The following is a 12,384-nucleotide window of genomic DNA, read 5'->3' as shown; positions in this document are numbered from 1 at the left end:
ATTAGGAAATAAGAAATGTCATACAGGGTCAAATCAAATGTTCATCCATGGTAATATTCTCTTATATATATATATATATATATATATATATATATATATATATATATATATATATATATATATATAAATGTAGTAGAGTATGCATATAGTTTCCTGGAAAACATTTTACACTAGGTGTCATTTTATGCTGATGCTTGATCTTCATGAAGACATGAAAAAGCATACAGACCACTTTGTTGAATTAGTACAGGACAGCACTAGGAATGCATGATAAACCTTCAGGAAACTGAGGTTATGGATTTGTCTCTTAAAGATTAATAACTCACATTTAAATAGCACTTTAAAGTTTACCAAGCATTGTCCTTAAAGTGACTACATAAATTGTTGAGTGGACATATGGCTATCTCTTTATTATCTCAAAGGAAATTGAACCTTAAAGAAGTTAAGTAATAATTTAATTTTGAAAATGGTCCCCAAGAGATGACTGTGTTATAAGCTGGGAAAAAAAAAAACAAAACAAAACAGGCCTTTCACTTAGAAGACTTGGGTGTCCATGTAAGGACTGCCACTTTGTTTTGTCTTTTCACTCAAGTGACTTTTAGGTTCCCTGAATTTAAAATTTATTTTACATAAAATGAGAGGGGTGAGACCAAAATATGTCTTAAGTATGATTTCAATAATTAAAACTGGATGAGAGAGAGACAAAAAGAGACAGTTAAGAGAGACAGAGAGAGGGAAAAAGCCACAAGTTACTTAACATCCCAACATTTCAGGGTCTCACCAGAATAGGAAGAAATGAGTTCTAAGATCCAATTTAGGTATCATAGCTAGAAATTTACCTAATTTTAACTATAAGACTTTGCTATCATAATGATAACAAATAATTTTTGGATAGTTTCAGGCAAGTCATCTCTAAACACTATTAAGTAATTTTATATCTACCTATATCTATATTAAAGGAAAAATAGTTAAATGATATTAAGAAAAAATATCTGAGATTTCTACAAAATAAGAGATTTCCTCCTCAAACATATAGATCAGACTAAAAAATCTAACAGAGTTACAAAGAGAAATTCCATTTAACGTAACTGCTCATAGTATAAAATATTTGGGAATCTATCAGCCAAGGGAAAGTCTCGAATTATATGAACAAAACAACAAAACATTTTCCACACAAATAAAGTCAGATATAACCAATTGGAAAACTATTAAGTGCTCCTGGATAGGTTGAGCAAATATAATAAAGATGACAATACTACCTAAAATAATCTATTTATTTAGTGTTATACCAATGAGACTCCCCAAATAATATTTAATGACCTAGAAAAAATTACAACAAAATTCATCTGGAAGAACAAAAGGTCAAGACTTTTAAGAGAACTAATGAAAAAAAGTCAAATAAAGGTCGCCCAGCTGTACCAGATCTAAAACTATATTATAAAGCAGCATTTACCAAAACCATTTGACATTGGCTAAGAAATAGATTAGTCAATCAGTGGAATATGTTAGGTTCATAGCACAAAATAGTCAATAACTTTAATAATCTAGTGTTTGACAAACACAAATACCCCAAGTATTCACTGTTTTACAAATACTGCTGGGAAAATTCCGAAATAGTATGGCAAAAACCAGACGATCAACCACACTTAACACCATACACCAAGAAAAGGTCAAAATGGGTTCACGATCTAGGCATAAAGAATGAGATTATAAATGAATTAGAAGAACAGAGGTTAGTTTACTTCACGGACTCATAGAGGAGGAAGGAATTTGTTACCAAAGAAGAAATAGAGATCATTATTGATCACAAAATAGAAAATTTTGATTATACCAAATTGAAAAAGTTTTGTACAATGCTAATGCAGATAAGATTAGAAGGAAGCAATAAACTGGGAAAACATTTTTTACAGTCAAAGGTTCTGATAAAGGCCTCATTTCCAAAATATACAGAGAATTCACTCTAATTGAGGGAAAACTGGGATACTGATGCATTGTTGATGGAATTGTCAATACATCCAGCCATTCTAGAGAGCAATTTGGAACTATGCTCAAAAAGTTATCAAACTGTGCATAGCCTTTGATCCAGCAGTGTTACTACTGGACTCGTATCCCAAATAAATCTTAAACAAAGGAAAGGAACCTGGATGTGCAAAAATGTTGGTGGCAGCCCTCTTTGTAGTGGCTAGAAATTGGAAACTGAGTGGATGCCCATCATTTGGAGAATGGCTGAATAAATTGTGGTATATGAATGTTATGGGATATTATTGTTCTGTAAGACATGACAAGCAGCATGATTTCAGAAAGGCCTGGAAAGATTTACATGAGCTGATACTGAGTGAAATGATCAGGACCAGGAGTTCCTTATATACTTAAATAACAATATGATGGTCAATTCTGATGGGTGTGGCTCTCTTCAACAGATGAACCAAATAAGTTCCATTTGTTCAATAATGAATAGAACCAGCTACACCCAGCAAAAGAACCCTGGGGAATGAGTGTGAACCATGACATAGCATTTCCAATCCTTCCTTTTTTTTGTCTGCTAGCATTTTTGCTTTCTATCACAGCTTAGTTTTAAATTATATCAAAGTCCACTTCTTCTTGTGCAGCAGAGTAACTATATGTATATATATATATATATATATATATATATATATATATATATATATATATATATATATATATATATATATATATATATATATATATATATATACATACATACACACACACATATATATATATATATATATGTATTGTATTTAACATTTTCTTTAACATATTTAACATGTATTGGTCTACCTGCCATCTGGGGAAGGGTGTGTGGGGAAGGAGGGGAAAAGTTGGAACAAAGATTTTGTGAGGGTCAGTGCTGAAAAATTACCCATGCATATACCTTGTAAATAAAAAGCTATAATAAAAATAAAAAATATATAGATTAGTCAAAATTACAATGACTTCCTTTCCTCTGGAAAAATATAAGAAAATATGTTAAAGTAAACATTTTATTTATTAATATTTAGCCATTTTTATTTAAATACTAATTTTTTTATATTTACTTCAAAAAATCTGCACTGATGAATCATGTAAGTCTTTACATTTTATTTCAGGTAAATTGTTTTCTTTGTAAGTGTAAAGAAAAGTTTTTCATCTTGGGTCTGAAATCAAATAATTTAATTATCAATGTAGATATTAAAGGTCCAATAATCAAATCTCTATCAGAATCCTGAATATTGTCTACAGTTAGTCAATTTACATTTATTTCGTATCCTAATATTGGGCAAGAATTATGCAAACTGCTAGGAATACAAAGAAGGCAAAGGCCATATCTGCCTGTTTTTTTTTAAACCCACATATACTATATACATACATACATATATATATATATATATAAATATATATATATATATATATATATATACATATATACATCCACACATTATATTTATATATATATACAATTTGCAATTTGTATATATTAGAGCATACAATATTCACCAATAAAGTTGGTGAATATTCCTCCTCATTGAGACTAAAAGAAAAACAAAACTATTATAAATATTTATAGTCAATCAAAACATATTTTTACACTAATGATGTTCAAAACAATGGTCTCATTCTGTGGTCTGAGTCCTTCACTTCTCTGTCATGAGATGGGTAGCCTGTTTTCTTTGTACTCCCAAATCCTTATTGGTTAATATTCTGATAATTACACAGTAATATTGTATTATATTTAAGCACAATAATTTTGTATAACATTCCCCTTCAGATGCACATCCCCATAGGTTCCCATTCTTTTTTACTTCATAAAGAGCCATAAATATTTTTATATATCCTTAATTTGTTTTGCTTAGGACTTCTCAGTCTCTTAATCTATACTGCCCCTCTCCCAAGTCTTCCTCCCTTCTTCTTCCCCTTTCCCTTCTAATTTCTTATTGAAATGTATTTCTTTATTCAACTCTTTCTCCCTTTTTTCCCTTTCTACCTCCCTTTCCTTCTCTCTCCCTCCCTTTCCCTCTCCCTCCTTTCCTTTCCCTCTCCCCCCTTCTCTCTGTCTGTCTCTATCTCTCTATGTCTCCCTGTCAGTTTTTCTGTCTCTGTCTCTCTTAACTTATTTTGACCAGTTCAGATGAAGAATATTCAAATATCAGTCACTTTCTACCCCCCTTCTTGTTTGTATAGCTACCTACTTGTATATCTGATTGTGTGAGATAATTTTCCCTTACTTCCTTTTTTATAGCACACCTCCAACTCTATTCCCCTTCTCTTCTATTTCCTTTTTTTTTCTTAAGATCATCAAAATGTAATTAAACCTTTCCCAGTCCTTATCTATTTGGAATCTCTCTATGAAAACTGATAATGATAGGGACCAGAAAGTACACATTTATCATCTTTCCATATTTGAAAGTAAACGGTGTATCCTTGTTTATTTTTTTTATCATTTTTACCTTTTTCATTTTACTCTTTACTTCTGAGTTTGAATTTCAAAATTTTTCCACAGCCATTGTTTTTTCAATAGGGATCTTTGGAAATACTCTGTAAAAGACTGAAACTCTGAGTTGGTACACTGAGGTCAGACAATGGAGCACTTAAGGCTAATTACCGATTGGACAATACTCTATTAGCATATGCTTTGAAAATTGCCCTTCCCACTCTTCTGTGCTGGTTCAATTTTTTTTTTTTTTGGTGTATTCAGAGAATTGTGGGAAGGATTAGGGGGTGGAGTATGACAAGCCAGAGTCACTTTGGCACTAGAAGAGGAAAAGGAAGGTCCCAGAGATCCTGTGTCCATTCCCTTTACTTCTACCCATAAAGACCAAGAATAAAGACCAAGGAATTTTGCTTATCCTGACTCTGTTTGATTCTAAGGTATCCATTCATACACTGATGTGGTAAACTGGGGAATGTGTAGACAATATCCCAGTCACTAAAATAGGTAGACAATGGGTGACTTATCAATCAGGAGAAGTAGTAGTTTCAGGTTTACTATAAAGATTCCTAATAAGCAATCTGGTGACAAATTCTGACTCCAAGCAACAATATCCAGGAATATGCTGAACAACAGCTATGACAGCTGATCAAACTATGCCCTATGCCATTTATATGGCATGCCACTGAAAGGGTTGGTAGACAATGATGTAGATTGTACAGTCATTAGAGATGCCAACTGGCCCAGTCACTGGCTAAAGGTTAAGTCAGACACCTACATGTCTGACATAGGAGGATCAATAGCAGCTAAAATTAGTGCTATCCTTTTGAGATGGACTTATGAAAGTGAAACAGGAGTTTTTACTCTTTTTATAGTTGGAAAAATCCCCATCAATCTGTGGGGAAGAGACATTTTACAACAATTAGGATTAAAAATGAGTACATCTATTTTTTTTAGGCAGGGCTGCTGTTGAAGGCCTGCCAACACTTTCACCTGTTCCTATCCAATGGAAAACTGATACACCAGTGTGGAGAGAACAGTGGCCCTTAGGTAGCAATAAAATTCTAAAATTTAGATATAATAGAGTAGCAACTTGACCAAGGGCACTTAGAACCTTATCTAAGTCCTTGGAATTCCCCAGCATTTGTTGTAAGAAAGAAATCTGGAAAATCTGGAGCATGTCTACTGATTTAAGAAAGCTAAATAAACAGAAGGAAACTATGGCAAGTCTTCAACCTGGACTTCCATCTCCTACTCAATTGCCTAGAGCATGGCCTCTTTGGATTATAGACATTACGTATTGTTTCTATTCTATCCCTCTAGATAAGGAGGATATGAGAAGATTTGTCTTTGCAGTGCCCAGCATTAACTTAGCTGATCCTTATAAAACATATGAATGGATAATTTTGCCACAGGGAATGAAAAACAGCCCTACTATGTGTCAAACAGCCATACTATGTATGTTGCTGCTGCTCTTACTCCAGTAAGAAAAGCATTTCCAAAAGTAATGTTATTACATTACATGGATAATGTATTGGGATGTGCCCCTGAAGAACAAATGTTAGAAGCATGTCTACAAAAGACCATGAAAACATTAAGGAACTATAAATTGCATATAGCTCCAGAAAAAAACATCAAAGACATGCTCCTTTTCAATATTTAGGATATGAATTATATCCTAAGGTGCTTACAGTACAAAAAGCACAGAGAAGCTAAACACCTTAAATTACTTTCAGAAATTGATAAGAGATATCCAATGGATGCATCCAGTGTTAGGCTTGACTACCTATCAATTGTAATCATTATATGACATTTTAAGGGAAGACAGTGCTTTAAACTCACCATGCCAGATTAGAAAAGAAGCTCAAGAGGCTTTGAGACAAGTTGAACTGGCTTTATCCAATGTTGTTGAAAGAGTCACTCAAAAACCCTTGGAAATATCAGGACAACAATCCTTCATCAAGGAGACAGTGTGAACCTCCAAGCATAATCAGAACAAAACTCCTTACCCAGTGCTTGTGGCTAGAATTTTATTAAAGGCCATTAAGTGAGAAGTGCAATTATCTGGGATAAGAACTGACAAGATATACACTTTTATACTAATGCACAAATTAATATATTCTGTGAAACTATCACAGAGTGGCAAATTTTATTAACTATGGATCCAAATTTTACACATGTGTCTCCATTAAAGATAACCAGGCTATTACATAATTGGTGATGGATCCTTGAAGAAAAGGTTTCTAAAATTCCTCTTTTTCAGGATTCATTTTTGTAATACCAGCAGCAAAAGAGACAGCCAGAATGGTCACTGAATTCCTTATACAAGCATTTGCAATTATGGGTGTGCCACAAACAATAAAAACAGACTATGGACCTGTACATACTTCTAAACATTTTGCATACTTTTATGCACAATATAAAATTTTCCTAATGCTGGCATATCTTTTAATCCTCAAGGACAGGCAATAATAGAGAGTAGAAAGAGAGACATTAAGACACTCCTCCAGAAACAAAAGAAAGGGGTAGCCACAGGCAACCCTAGAAAACTTCTATATTTAGCTCTTTATACTATTAACTTCTTGATTTTTGACAAAGATGAACTGTCTCTGGTTCACAGGTTTTATATCCCCCCAGAAGAGCAGTGCCCAGGGGGAACAGCCCTATTATCTTTAGATAATTGCCAGGTGATGTGAAGAGACCTAGAAAGTGGTGAATGGAAGGGACCAGATAGGTTAACTGCTTGTGGGAGAGGGTTTGTTTTTATCTTTACAGATGGAGAAGGAATCAGATGGGTGCCAACGAGCTGTATTTTTCTTGTCCATTGGAAAGAGATGGAGCAGGCCTTTGAAACAAGGCAAAGACCCTAGAAACATTGGGTGGTTCCATTGCTGACTGTGCCCATCACTGAAAGAGCATGGCAGTTATGGTGTTTGACTCATGGACATCAAAAATTTTAGGATTTACAAAACCTCAGGAATCATTGGATTCTCTGAGACATGATAAGACTGTTGCAGGACTTCAAAAACTTGCAGGGATCATTGGATTTCCTGACACGTGAATCAATGGAAAATAGATTGGTTTTGCACTGTGATGACCTTGTTAGCACCCTGGATACCTTAGAATCAGCTGGAGTCAGGATAAGCAAAAGTCCTTAGTCTTTACTCTTGGTCTTTAGCAATAGAAGTGAAGAGAATGGACACATAGGATCTCCACAACATCACCTGTTCATCTACCACCCAGAAGTATCTCTAGCTAGTTGCACACCACCCCTTAGTCTCTCCCACAATTCTCTGTATACACCAAAGGATTGGGACAGCACAGTATAATGGGAAGGGCCATTTTCCAAGGGCCATATTCTTATAGAGTATTGTCCAATCAGAAATTATACTTACATGCTCAGTTGTCTGACCTCAGTGCATTAACTCAAGAGTTTTAGTCCTTTACATTGGACTATCGCTTGGCTGCTGAAGAAGGCGTATGTGTGACTGTTGTTTACATACTCTTCTTCTAGGACTTCTGGAAGTTTTTTACAACACCATGTTGATTTATATTATTTGTTATATCACTACTTGCATGTAAAATTCACATTTGTTACACCACATTAAGCCTGAACTGGCTGTGGGGAGAGTCATCACTATTAGCTTGTGCATTATTGCTATGTACTTGTTAATGCCTCCCATGCTGATGGGTTTGTGCATACCTGTTTCTAATAAGACCCTTCAGCCCAGTAACCTGCTAGCAATCCCTACTTCCTTTTGGTGCTTTTCATCTCCCTTCCTGAGAAGTTGGGGGGGCGTGATCACCTCCTTTTTGGGGTTCTCACCTCCCTGAGAAGTCAGTGATGGCATGACCACTTGTGTTCTAAAACAAAAGAAAGTGGGAGATGTGAAGGGATGAAACTCTGAATGAACACTGAGGTCAGACAACTGAACACTTAAGGGTAATTTCCAATTGTACAATGCTTTATTAGCATAAACTTGGAAAATTGCTCTTCCCAATATTCTGTGCTGGTTCAATCTTTTGGTGTATACAGAGAATTGTGGGAAGGATTAGGGCATGGAATAAGACAAGCCAGAGTTACTTTGGTGCTAGAAGAGGAAAAAGAAGGTCATAGAGATCCTGTTTCCATTTCCTTCACTTCTACCCATAAAGACCAAGGACTTTTGCTTATCCTGACTCCAAATGATTCTAGGTATCCAGGGTGCTAACTCGTTCTTCACAATACTCTATTTTTTAAAGTTCCATTTTTTCTTCTTTACAATTTATTTGTGTGTGGAAGCCTATAAACTTTGCCTTTTGGAATATCAGATTTAAAATTCTCTATTTCTTTATAGTAGTAACTGTTAAATCATATGTGATCTTGCCTTTGCTTCCTTGCTACTTAAAGTATTACTTTATAAATTTGTAAGAGACTGAGACAGAGAGTCAGAGACAAAGATTTTGGACTGCATCCTATAGATTTAGATTATGATGTTCATGGGAGTTTTTAATGTGAGAGTTTTTTTTTTTAAATAGGTAAATGATAAATATTTTTTATGTCTACTTTCACCCTTAATCATAAGAGGGCTGGCAAGTTTTCTTTTAAGATTTCAAGAATTCTTTCCTATTTTTTCTTCTCATGTCATTTTGCCTATAGAATCCAATGATTCTTAAAGTTGTTTTTTTTTTTTTTTTTGTCTGTTTGTTTGTTTTGTTTTGTTTTTTGTTTGTTTGTTTGTTTTCTCTTAATGTTTTCCAGGTGATTGTTTTTGCTATGAAAGGCCTTACTTTTTAAAAATTTCATTTATTTATTTGACAATGGACTTTAAAATGTCTTGTCTTATAAGGTCAGTGAATTTTACTTCGACAACTTTAATTTTCAAGGAGCTTCTAGCATGTTTAAGGTTTAAACCTCTTGGGCCAAGTTGTTAATTTCTTTTATAATAGTTCTCATTTATTTTTCAAAATTTTGTTCATGTATTCTGCTTTCACTTATAAAAAATAATTAAACTCTTTATTCAGCTATATTTTTCTCTGAAGTGCAACTTGTAGATGATTTGGAATCATTCTCTTATGTGTTAGTATTGAGGATTTTTTTTTTAGTTTTTCAAGACCTGGATGCCTTGACCTCACTGAAGAAATAATTTACTCTGACACATATCTTGATACAAGTTGAGAAGAATAATTGTTGACCCATGAATAAGGGAAACAGAATTCTGAATCTGCTAAGCATTCCTCAGCCCACATTCCAATCACTCTACTTTCCATTTAAAACTTTAAGTCACTGACTTCAGTCCTGCAAATCTTGGCTTCTGGTTTGAATAGAATGACTTCTATCATGCACTGCAGCTAAATTTTCTCTTGTATTCACTTAAAAGTTACATTCTCTAGACTAGAAATCTCCGATGAATCTTCCAAAATATAGACACACTCCTTATATGGTGGGTATGAGTCAGTCTAATTAGAAAAAAAAAAAATCAGTTGTTAGTTTGAACCCAAATTCTATACTGGATAGTTAGAATATGTTTAATTCCAATATTGCTCCCATCTTGGGTCTTCTGGGCCACAGCAATGTCTTATACTATAAGTATTGCTATCAACAGAACATTGAAAATGGGGAAGAGTTTCTCTTGCCACATTCTGGGTCAGATCCCAATGCTAGTCCCCAGGAATGGAATTACACAAAAGATACTGATGGCTTGCCAAAGTTTTTTTTTTTTTTTTTTCCATTAGCAGGACAGAGCTATTCCCCCATTCCTCAGGTATCTGGATTGAACATCCCTGGGATCCCCAACTGGATAGTGTCCTGCTAGAACCCTAGATGGTTCTCACCTAATATATTCAAGGCATTCAGTGCCTTCTACCTGAAGACCCAATACTACTTCCTGTTTTTAAGAATCCAATAATAACAATACCTGAAATATTTTGGAAATTAAGACATCAATTGTGAAAACTTAAAAAAAAAAAAGACTACCAGGATATCATTAGGTAAATCTACAAATTTTCAATTGTCTTCTTTCATTTTTATATATCTATATATGTGTATATGTACATGTATATGTATACATATATCCTGAAATTTTTGGAGTATTGTATTGTGGGGTATATACATTTATAAACATGCATATATATGCATATACATAAATATGTATATGTCTCTCTGTGTATATATAGATATATATATGCACATATACATATATATATATATATATATATGATATAGAGAATGTTTGTGTGTGTGTGTGTGTGTGTGAGAGAGAGAGAGAGAGAGAGAGAGAGAGAGAGAGAGAGAGAGAGAGAGAGAGAGAGAGAGAGATAGGAGAGAGAAAAGAGAGAGACAGAGAGAAAGTGAGAGGAAGAGGAAGCAGCAGAAGAGGAAAAGGTAGAGGAAGAGGAAGGGACAGAATTTTGTCAATATTGACAGATATCCAGATAGCTCTGGCAAAATATTTCTTATTCTATAGTCTGCCCTGGGGGTAAGCCACTGCAAATGTAAGAAATCATTGCCTTCCCATTCACAACTTTTGCAGCTTGATAGATTATGCAAGCAATTGCATTGTGCCAACATAATTGGGAAGAATCTATGATCACTTCTGCTTTATGATTAAGCATTAGGAAAGGGTGTAGCAATCACTTTAATTGATACTGCTATGTATTTCAAAGAAATCTTCAGAAATCCTTGCTGAAAAAGTTTGCACTTTTTTGCTTTAATTTAAATAAAAGGTAAATGATATGAATTATAATAGAGAAAGAGAAAACATAATATTGTTACATATGTGAAAAAATATGTACAATTTGAATTTTTATTGGTAATTCAAATATTATGCAAATAACTTTTTTTTAATTTGGATTAGGTTTTACTTTGGCTTTTTTTCCCAAAATAGTTAATGGTAATTATTTCATAAAACAAATAACCAGGCACTCCAAAATTCCATTGCATTCCATTTCACCCCATCTGGACCCCAATTAAGCAAAAAAGTCAATCATTTTATAAAACCATTCTTTAAATGAAAAAAAGTAAAGCACATAATATCAGTGTATGATTTACATACATACTCTGCAAATAGCTGAGGGAAAATTCAGCAGGATGCTTGTTTATGTGTGCCTGGTTATCAGATAATTCTAAGTGGTCCAGGAACAGCTGTTTCTGGTGATGGAAGCTTTGGTATCAGGGCCTGATTACTGCCAAAGAGCATACCTGCTGGGATATTTAAGTAGATGTGTCTGTTCAGGCAGCACAGCTTTAGTATGACAAGGAAATAGGCCACATGCCAAGATACTAGATGATTAAAACAAACACCCTAAAGACAACTGAACCTTATATTCATTTTACATCCCTTATCTCTTTTATATGGTTACATTTTAGAGTAGCATGACTCCAAATACAGTTACCATATTTGAATCAGTTTTAGCAACTAAAAATGTTTATAACTATTTTTAAAAGGGCTAATTTTTCTCTTCCTTTTAAATATAGAAATAAGCAAGTTTCCATATCATTTTAGTATCATATTTTCTTGAATCCTTGCAAAACAAGAATTTTTCCTGTGTTTTTTTTTTAATTTTTGTTTCCCCCTTGCCTCGCTTAATCCATCATATATATATATATATATATATATATATATATATATATATATATATATATATATATATATGCAAAAGGTATAAGAGAGGGGAAAAGACTCAAAGGGGGGTGGAGGAATTCTAAAGAGGGAAAGCTGTGTGAGGCAAGGAAAGCCCATAAGTTTAATACTGGGGAGGGGGGTAAGGGGGTAAAGAAAAAGAAAATCATAATCTGGGGATAATAAGATAGTAGGAAATAAATAATTAGTAATTTTATCCACAAATGTGAATGAGATAAACTCTCCCAAAAAATGGAAGTGGATAGCAGACTGGATCAAAAGCCAGAACCCATATTATGTTGTTTACAGGAAACACATTTTTAAAAATTGTTTTATTAATTTTTATAATGATAA

The sequence above is a fragment of the Sminthopsis crassicaudata genome, chromosome 4 (assembly GCF_048593235.1).
Source record: "Sminthopsis crassicaudata isolate SCR6 chromosome 4, ASM4859323v1, whole genome shotgun sequence".
NCBI classification, from domain to species: Eukaryota; Metazoa; Chordata; class Mammalia; order Dasyuromorphia; family Dasyuridae; genus Sminthopsis; species Sminthopsis crassicaudata.
Note: the sequence above shows the minus strand (reverse complement) of the source record.